Source organism: Bidens hawaiensis, unplaced genomic scaffold (genome assembly GCF_021521415.1).
Source record: "Bidens hawaiensis isolate Kalapana, Puna unplaced genomic scaffold, B.hawaiensis_p1.1 tig00035128_1, whole genome shotgun sequence".
In the NCBI taxonomy this organism is placed as follows: Eukaryota; Viridiplantae; Streptophyta; class Magnoliopsida; order Asterales; family Asteraceae; genus Bidens; species Bidens hawaiensis.
In genome coordinates this window covers 18,068-29,362 of record NW_027496120.1, presented here as the reverse complement: position 1 = coordinate 29,362, position 11,295 = coordinate 18,068, and the positions used below count along the sequence as shown (strand labels likewise).

The 11,295-nt window shown below is 32.7% G+C and overlaps 1 pseudogene; it reads right to left on the bottom strand.

Moving 5' to 3' along the window:
* Nucleotides 1–5,232: 5,232 nt before the first annotated feature.
* LOC143587086 (isoleucine N-monooxygenase 1-like) lies at nucleotides 5,233–6,889 on the bottom strand (annotated as a pseudogene).
* Between the last annotated feature and the right edge of the window lie 4,406 nt (nucleotides 6,890–11,295).

Here is an 11,295-nt window from a genome sequence, read left to right as displayed (position 1 = left end):
AATACTAAGATCCTTATTCTTTAACTATTATTATTAGTAGTATTAATAATAATTACGGTTATTATTTTTACCATCATTATCTTACATATCTATCTATCTATCTATATATATATATATATGAAAAATTTCTTTTTAAAATTATCATTATCATTATTATCATCATCATAAATAATATTATTATAAGCTTCATTACAAATTCATTTTCATAAAACCGAACTCTTGATTTAAACCCATCTTGTTTCTTTTAATATTGGTTTAGTTATTTAAAAACCCAATAAAATAATATTATTTTCATATTAATTATCATTTAAGTACGAGTCCCTAATCGTTAACAAACTAACCGGTAACCCGAGTTACAACCGAACATTCTTATTTAATGTTTCAAATGTAGTTTCAACTAAAGTTCAAGTTCATTAATATATTTTATTTATTCATTTTTAATTTGCTTTCAAGTCGGATTCGTTCGTTTCGTTTACAAGCTTTCTATTTGTCGATCATTTATTATTTCCCAATTCGTCAATCGAGGTGCGTACTTTCATACCCCTTTTTCCATCTTCTGTTTTGGGGTGACATTTCATACCTATCAAACTAAATGCTTTATTTACTTGAATCTTAAACCCACAAACGTGATTGTATACCTTACTTGAATTGCTCGATTTGGTGTTCTATGCTTATTTGTCTACGTGTTTACCGCTTTTGGTTGGTGGAAGTCTATAATCCTAGACTACTTGGAATCCCCTTGTAGCAAGGTGTCATTAACGTAATGCAATTAAGGATATTATATTAAATCCTAGACTACTTGGCAACCCCTTGTAGCTAGGTGGCGCTAACATAATTCTATTAGCGATTATCAATTTATCCAAGTTGTTGCTTTTATTTATTGTTTTGTATACAAGTTTTGTGGTTTTTTTATTACTATATATTTATATGCTCAAACTTATGAATTGCTCACCAACCTTTGTGTTGACAAACTTTATTTTATGAAATGTTACAGGTTTGACTTTTGTTGACTCGAGGACTTGACGAAAACGTTACCAAGACTATTATGATATTAGAAAAACGAACAATAAAAATTGCTACTTGTATTCAACTTGTTTGTGTGGACGAGATGTGTTGTTTATTGATTTGTTGAAATAAAATGAGTTGATTAAATATTGTCACTTTAAATAGTGTCTTGTGTATTTGGGCAATCGGTTGCACCGCGGCATGTTCCGCCGCCTTTGGTCGGGGTGTGACAGTAAATATTAAGGTTAGATACTTTAATCCGATTTCGAGCAAACTTACTTTTTTAAAGGGTTATTATTATAAATTCTTAAATAGTTACATTTTAAACCTTGAACTTTAATTGTTTACTTTTTGCAACAATTATTTTATTTAAAGATCTTCAAGACAACCTTTCTAAATCCAAGACTTTCTTTTGTTTAGGCTTCATACGTTAAACCCGTCGTTCCCGCAAATCTTCAAATTACCAACTTTTCAAGTTTATTACTTGAACGTGAGTAACTTCATTGAGGTGACATTTCATACTTATTCAAATCAAATGCTTTATACTTGAGTCTTAAACCACAAACGTTATTATATACTTTACTTAAATAAATGCTCGATTTGGTGTTCTATGCTTACATGATTATATGTTTATGTGTTTACCGCTTTTGGAAGGTTGATTCATAAATCCGTGAACTATCTGGTATTATATTATAGCACGGTGCCGTTAATGTATCCTTATTAACGACCTCATGAAATCCGAATCTATTTGGTATTCTATTATAGATGGTGCCGCTAATGTATTCTTATTAGCGACCTCATATTATCCAAATTATTGCTATTTATTTGTTGTTTCGTATACAAGATTGTTGCTTTTCTATTATATACCTATATGCTCAGAAACTATGAATTGCTCACCAACCTTTGTGTTGACAAACTTTATTTTATGAAATGTTACAGGTTTGCATCTAGTTTGATTTTGGAGTTCGGTGAAGAAAACGTCACAAATACCGTTAGGATATTAGCAAAAATGAACAATATTTGATTTGCTATATTTTGTTATCTTTTGTTGTATTTGACTTATGATTATTTTTATGTGACATTTTCGATGTTGTGAAATGAAATGAGTTGTTAAATATTGTCGCTTAAAATAGTGTCATGTGCTTATGGGCAATCGTTACACCTCGGCATGTTCCGCCGCCTTTGGTCGGGGTGTGACAGGTTACCCGACCCTTTTTTACATTCGGGAAACTTAAACGATAAAATATCATGCCTATCGAGTTAATATTATATATGAATATTTGGTATTATAATCTTACAATACTAATAAAAGAAAATGTTGAAGCTTAGGTATCAAGCCTATATTTCTTCTAATTCTTAATCTCTCATCTCATTCATTCTAGCTATTCATGTGTCATGGGTCAAAACCATTTTGTCAAGTGGGTTATAACATAGTGTGGATTTTATTCATTATTAAATTAAGTTTCATTTTCATACCTAAGGTTTGACCAATTACGCAACTTAAGTTTATCTTTTAAAAATTTATTGACGTTTCCATTAAAACCATGCTATTTTAGTATTTTTTGTTAACCACCCGTTTGTTTTTCTCCATTAAATTAATTTATAAGTATTTTAAGAATCACAATTGAAATAAATTATCTAATTTATTTTTATTATTTGACAAATCCCGTGTAATACACGGGTTCAAAAGCTAGTTATTTATTATATTAAAAACAACTTTGAAAGATATTCATTTTTAACCCCAAAACTAAACTTTTACCCTATTTCATATCCATCTGCATAGTCTAGGGACCAATTTGTAAAATATTTTATATTAATATATTAATATATCTTACAACCCATATTTCAGTACCCAACCCCGTTTTCTAGCCAACCCTTAACCCGATTGTAACTTGTACCTTAATTCTCATCATTATTTTAGAAATAAAATCAAGATACATGTTATTCTTACTGTAATCAGCCTACTGGCACAACGAATTAGGAATATAGATCATATACGATACGATTTATTATTATTAAATGATACGCCTCTAACCCGTTTTTTGATTATACGATATATTGATCATAATAATCCAATTAAACCTACCCATACCCTCTTTATTGCAGCTCCAATCTAAACCCTAATATCAATAGGATTATAACTGGCTGTATGATCCATTATCGATCATATTATGGCTGTCACTGCAAGTTCGTCGTCCTCTCTCAAACCATCTCTGTTATAGGTAATTAGTTCGGTAATTATGCTCGTTGTACTCAGTATTACAGAAAACCTAACATTGATTAATCGAAAGTATATCATACTAACGGATTGAATAATTAGGGTTCTTATGGAATTTGGGGGTTCATGGATGTTCTCTTTATAAATATTTATTCTAACTCTTAAACAAAATACCATCCTAGACCAGTTGGCTTGCTGGTGTGTGTGTTCTTCTTGAGCCGGCCATTGGCGCGGGTTCAAGTCCCGGCCATGGCGGTTTTGGTTTTTATTTTTGTTTTTAACTATTTAATGGATTTAAAAGGTTATATTAATTTAATATAATTAATATAAAATATTGCATACACGTTATTCTGTTAAAACCGACATATAAGCCGAACATTTTTCCGAACTTTGGTTTCACACCAGATACATATTTAATAAACATGGTTTGTTGTAGATTTTTGGATTTCAGTATTTCGCCAAGTATGTTATGAAATATATTCTAACAATGTAAATTAGTATAATATGTAAATATTTATTTGTATAAAAATGTATAGATATAATACAAATAGAGTTTAAATAAAAATGAATAATTTAATTAGATATAATATAAATAGAGTGTAAAAGAAAAGTAAATAGTTTTTTATATTTGTCATATATAAGTTTTGGAGGGAAAAAAATTGTAAGGATTAACCAAATACTGACACGTGTCTCACTGATTTTACTTTATTTTTATTAGAATAGAATAGGTAGATAACATGTTATTAGCATTTCTTATTTAAAAAGTTTAAACACAACATCACTTGATTTTAAAACTTTTACATAACTAAGGATCAAAGCCTGAATGGAACGTCTTATATCACATTGGATTGTTTTCATTTTGATATATTTATTTTTTAACGACCTAAATCTGACCAAAAGTTTGCAAGGTAACCAATGGAAATTATTCAGCCAAAAGTCCTTTCATATTTTTTAATAAGTTAATAGGACTTTTTCTTTTTAAAATACAACTTTTAACACCTAAATATTCACATTATCTTGCATTTACATAGACAAATAAAACTTAGAGTTGCACAAATAAATAATCTACATAGAAATTGTATCAATATTTTCAATCAAGTGACTAAAATTTACCCATTTTTTAATTCATAAAAAACATTATCGCCAAAATTTCTGCCAAATACATTTTTGTCAGAAACATAATGATTGAACGTCATATGAGATTGACATTAAGCCATGTCTCTTGCTCAACTGGATATCTATTACAGAAGGATAATTGATTTTGTGCCATACACATACCATTGTCATCAAGCCAAGGTTTATACAAATGGGTGTTGAGGATGACATTAAGTCTTTATATCATTAGAGGCAGTTAGATGTTGCTAGATGTTTGCTGCTGTATACTTTAATGCATGTTAAATCTTGTCTAAATCGTGTGCTCAAGACACAAAATGCATGATTGTTACCCTTGATATATAATCTCAAATAGATCACACACCAAGAAATCGTACAATATACATATTTAAACCGGGTTTATTATGTACAGTCCTCTTATTGAATGTCTAGATAATTATCATTAATGAAAATGATAATTTTTATTAATTCATTAGTTATTATTATCATCATCAAATGTTATTATAACGGGTATAATACATATCATATATGTACGTAATTCGTATATGTGTGTACGTATATGGATGATTTAACCAATGGAGATATATATGTTGGTGAATAATTACTTACTATGATTCAATAATGGTTTTAAACTTAGTTACATAACTAAAAGCAACACACAATAAATCTCAAACAATGGTTTGGTTAGGTTGACTTTAACTAACCCTAGCCATGTGTCAAGTCACCATAACCAACCTCTCTCATCTCCCTCCTTGCTACACGAAAACAATCCCTAGTCGGGTCAAGGCACATTAATTCTCTGGCTCATGACATTTTATTTTTGGTAGAAGAAATTACAAACAACGTTTATATATGATAGATACATCTACGTCATGCTAAAAACGATACTTCTCCCATCAATATGTAGGGTATATGTGTCCAGGCAGTTGTGGCTTAGCAATTTCTATAAGTGGTTTAGCCAAGAAAATGCCATCATTAGTTTCGAGAAGCTCGGTGGACCGCTTATTACATGGTGCCTCCCAGGTAAACCCTTGGACCATCCTTGCTAGCAGCAATGTAGTTATGGTTGTGCCTAACCCTATTCCAGGACAACCACGACTCCCTGTGCTAAACGAGATCATCTTCAGGTCATTATCCGAAATAAGCACTTGTTTCCTTCCCCATGTAGATGTCGATCTGGGTTGAACCGCAATGGGTCTGCCCCCATCCGAAGTCGACTTAGGATAATATGGCTACCCTTTGGTATAAAGTAACCACCAACAGTAGTACTCATTGTTGAAACATGAGGTGGGATAAAAGGGTCAAAAGGGTGCAACCTAAAACTTTCCTTGATGCATGCTTTTAAGTAATTTAGGTTGGGTAGGTCACGCTCTTCGACTAGCTTTTGGCGCCCTACAACATGATCTAACTCCTCGACTGCTCGTTTTAGGATCATAGGTTCATTGATCATCTTGGCGATTACCCATTCTGTCGCGTTAGAAGGATTATCAATTGAGGCAGCCATTAGTTCCTAAATCTGACATGACACAAATATGAATTTGGAAAAGATAGTCATGCAAACATATATGAAATGTGTAAAAGTAAAACATATATTGTACCAAACAAAACATTATTAGCATGTGCAAGTGAATGATAATAAAGTAACTGATGGAGAAAAACATACAAGAAGTTGGGATTTAATCTCCTTTGGTGTAAGCTTAGGGTCTTCATGTTTAATAAGGACATCAAGTAAATCACATTTTTTCGTTCTTACCCCATTGCTCCCCATTTGAATTCTTTCATCGATCAATGGATCTTGATACTTTCGAACAATTTCAATTGCTTTCCGTGTCATCTTTTCATGGCCATCAAAGTCAGTATTTCTTCTTAACCATGACAAATAATCAGTGATGCAAAATGCATAAAGATACTTCAGGACGGTACAAAGTGCGCCAACAACAACTTCAGTTTCTTCCTCACCCGGCCCTCCATCTTCTGTTCCTTGGCCGAATAAACTTTTCCCGAAAAACATATTCCTCAATACGTTTCCTATGAAATGTTTGCACACACTTTGAATATTTATTAATCCACCATCAACGATAGCATCTTGTTTTTATATAGATTAGCTTCTATTTCCCGTTTAGGTTGGAGCCCTTTGTGTACTCTCGGTGAAAGCATCTCCCTGTTTATGATTCTTTTCATCTTCCTCCATTGCTCGCCATACGGGAACATGATTGTAGTGAGATATCCTCCACTTATCATATTGGCTGACAAGAAATCAGGCCTGGAATTGAATATTTTATCTTGTTTTTTGAGGATCTCGCATGCAAGGTCTTGGGACGAAACTACAATGACGTGGGTTGAAGGTCCTAGTCGGATGCAAAGGATCGGGGTGTCATATTGGTCCATGAGGTTATGGATCCATCAAAAATCCGGCTTATTTAGAAGAAAACCGACCGTGCATCCGATTAATGGCAAAAGGGTTGGACCAGGTGGTAATGAATGTTGGTTGCTTGAAGATTTCTTGTTTATGAACCTACTAACAAAATAGCACAGGATGACAACTAAAGACATCATTAGTGAATAGTGATGATGAAGATATATGATGTTGAACGTGAGTTTGAAATGACTTGAGGGAGGTTCGTTAAGGTTTCTTTTATCTAGAATACGTACTAAAAAAATGTGAACATGATAACTGGATTTGTTAAGGTTTCTTTTATGTTCGTATTTACGGGGACGTCACTAGTGGTATTGATGGCCAGAAACGGGTGTAGATCAAGTGGCTGTGATTGAGGATATGTGGAATATGGATATTATTGGAGTTAATTTTCATGAAAATGCATGGAGGTCGTTTATTATATATATATTAAAAACCAAAGTTTCCATCACTCACTAATTTTAAAGTTTGTGAAACTTTCAATTGCTAGCCGTACACGTGTATCTTAAATCTATGCTCTTTAATGCACGTGCACCCAAGACCTTATCAAATTTTATGAAGAGTTCGTGATTTTGGATTTGACGATGACTGCTTTGATTAAGTTGCATCCGCTCGAAGAAACGCTCGATGATTCAAGTAGAATAATCTACCTTAAATTACTTCTATTACTTCAAGTTTAAAGCATTAATTATTCCTAGCTAATTATAGTGCTTGAGTTAATTAGGTATTGGTGCCCTAAAAATTATTAGGGGATTTTTATAGGTTTTTATCTTCAGCAGTTTTTGTTTTCAAAATCAAATTTGTGTTCTTAAATATATTCCGTTGTTTTATTATAGTAGGAAATACTAGACACCTCCAAACTGACCAATTTAGAAAGATTCTTTTGCCACAAAGAAAAGTTGATAAATGGTACTTGGTTTCATGTTCTTCATTACAAGAAAACTGACTAAAAGTTTAAAAAGTCGCCGCTAAAAGTACCTACCATTTTTTGCGTCGCCGATAATAGTCGAAAGTCGCCGCTAAAAGGTGTCGTCGCTAAAGATGTTGCCGGAATCCGGTTAACCTGCCAGATTCCGACAGACCGTTTTTTTTTTTTTTTTTTTTTTCATTTTCAACTTTTTGCTGCTAGAACAAACATGTGCAAATGTTTTCCAAACACATACCACACCATTAGATTTATTTAATCAAACAAAAGTACATAAACATCAAATGGTTCAAATTCAGATGTTTTGTTTAAGCTAAATATAAAGTATCTTTGAATTTTCTTCACTCTTTCCCACGGCTCAAACTCATTCCCGATTAACTCTTCAAACAGTTTAGCGAACTCTACATTCTCCCATTCTTCATCCCGTTCTACAGCCCATATTTCAGCACAAACTTTCCCCCTTTTCATGTACGTTTTAATCTGCAAGAAGTTAAAAAAACCCATGAACGAGACATTCTTGTTTATGTCTATTTGTTGAGAAAATATCTCCATAAAATTGACTATTGGCACCCAATAAAATTAAGATGAGATTGTTACCTTCCTACAAGAATCATGAGCTTCACACACCACTAACTTCATACCAACACACTCAACGCAATAGTCTACAACACCTCCAACCATCTCCATTATTACATGCTCAAAAAAAACATCATTAGTTAGTCATTTTTCATTGATGAAACAATATATGCCATTGTGTCGAATAAAAATTTAACTTTGGTTAAGTTACCTGGCTCACAGTGATTTTCTAATAAATAAAAAAAATTCAGCATATGAAGTACTTACTGATGCAAATGAATCTCGGCCTAGTTATGCAAGTCTCAAACACATGTCTGGTTGAATGGCCATAAAACAGGCTGCTGAAGGGTTTATGTTGGCTGCAATTGCTTGCCAAATGAGTTTGAACCAAATTAGGCTTATAAAAGAAAAGTAAATACACATTTAGGCTCATGAAAACAAAAATAAACCTAAAACTAATACTTACACCGATGAAGACCCGTAATTGGTAAGCTTATTCTTAATTCAACAAAACAAAAGCGAGCTCCTACACAAGAAAAGATTCATATTGCATGCACATTCATCCATAAATTGTCCGTGCTCGAAAGGTTCGTTTATTAGCACTCAATAATAGAGATTTTCAAAACAATATCTTTTTGTTTTTTATAACTAAATATAATAATTTTGGGAGAAAAGATTTACCTGCTTGAGGTTTCATTACCCTTTGAATTGGTTCTGTTGGTGGTATCCGCTTTGCTCTCTTTATAGTTTATACACCCCTGCCTCTTTCTAAAATAACAAAGTAACTACAAATTAGATAACAAATGAGGAATATGGCCCCTTGGATGTGCTATGAAGAGAAAACCGGTTTCAATACAGCATTACAACCAGGTAATTTCACCATGGATGATTAAAGTTTAGGCTTGACTTCTTACAAATCATATACAAAACATAATCCATTATAACTGCTATATTTCTTAATAGCATACACCAAATTAGATTTAAATAAATGAATCTTGGAATATTTGAAACAAAACTGCTACTTTGATACATGCTCACTATTCTCAACTAAACTTAAACAACATCCTTAATGTTTTCTTGTAAACAATGTGCATATGTTCATCTCTTTTAATTTAAAATAATGAAGGTTGGTTCATGGTGTTAATCATGTTTCTCATTAACCTTCTCACTGGATCCTATGTAGAGGTGTAAACGAGCCAAGTCCGAGCTCGGGTCGTTTAACTTACTAGAGATTGGCTCCTTTCGGGCTCTATTGCTAAAGTTCCTCGACTCATTAGTACATAGTTTTGTTAAGTATTAATGTATTATAAAAACTGAATAATATTCAAAACAAAGCACAAAAATTGCAGTCATATTGTGCTAAAGAGATGCATTTATGTTACAAACAACCCCAAATTCTTAATACACCATATTAAGAGTTGCAGAAAAACCCCAATTAAAGTACACTATAATTTGAATAGAAATATAGTTCAAATGGGAGGGGGGTTCTGTCATTTAGGGTGGCGGTCGCTTGCTCAACTTGGTGTTGCCGCTAAATAGACTTTTTCTTATACAACTTTGATTTTTGAGAGCTCGACTTTTTGGTGTTTACAGCTATAATGGATGGAAGCCTGGAACAACTCTGCTTTTAGCTTCTATTCAATCATGCTTTAGTGGAGTACACAGCGGTAGAGTTCAAGTAAGGTAGATTATTAGGATTTGTGGAGATGATGGAACATCATATCGAAGTCCTTCGTTATCCTTTAATTTCATTATTGTGTAGAGGAAGGAAGAGAGAGCAGTGTCATCGGTCCCGTGGTCTTTGCTGATATCTAGCACTGTCCACTGGAGTTATCCGTCACCACCTGCGGTAAGCCGGTAACTCTTTCTCCTTTCTCACATAAATAGTGAAGTTATGGCCTTTTGATTAGATATCTTAGATGATTCGGACAACTCATGAACATATGATTCAAGGCTATACTGATTTGATAAGGGTGTTAAAGCTGGGTAAATTAAGCCATAGAATTGAGACACTGTATGCTGCAACCTTTATTTTGTTGATGTTAGCTACTTTGCTATTGAGGATTTTTCAAGTTTCATACACTACAATTCTTTGTTGTATATATGCGTACCTGGAGGATGAATTCGATCAATGATGCAAACAATGATTTATCGGATAAGACATAGATTTTCTGTAGATAGAATTGGATTTTGATGATTCTATGTGATGATGAAGAACCAGAGAGAAGTAACCGTCTTCTCTGTTCTTTGTATATTCGATGAGATGATTTTCCATCAGGAAAATATCGATCAATTTATTTGATCAATTATCAGATGAGCCCAAATATTAATTGAGCCCACTTCACATACCACTTAAGTCCAAGTGAATTAATAACAAACCCATTGTTATAGTAAAGCCCAAATAACCTTAAGGATAAAATTGAGTCCGCACTCCCGCATCACCTACTCGTTTAATCTCTAACGTTATTTCCTCGCTCGACAAGTTAATCCAATAACACTAAAATAACCAACAACATGTGTGTTATTCTTTTCAGTTACATGATTTATTTGGACTGGTTGATATACAGGTTCGTTTATGTAAAAGTGGCTAAAGCTTGCAAGAACGTGCATCGCCCACACTTTGTTTTAAGTAGTATTCCTGGTTTCTAATCCCACTATATATCATAATATTTATATCTTATTATAAGTGAGCATGTCGTGGGAGTATATATTGATGTTACTGGCTTTGATGATATGTTAATTACTAAATACGTAACTTACTAAGTTATGAGTTGTATATCATGTTATTTAAGACATAAATTAGTCTTGGTTGTAACATAAGTCCAACCCAAAAAAATATAACAGACATTCTACCATGTGATATAGGTTTTTGTTCAACACCATTGTCTTCTTTTATCAATTTAGATATTTTTTTATTGCATCTGATTGTAAAATATTATATCATCACTTTTAAAATGACACATCAAAAACGTCATCTAAAATGTAATCATATGTAATTAGGTGAAACCTATGTTCTTCAGTTAAAACGCAGAAGCAGGGAAT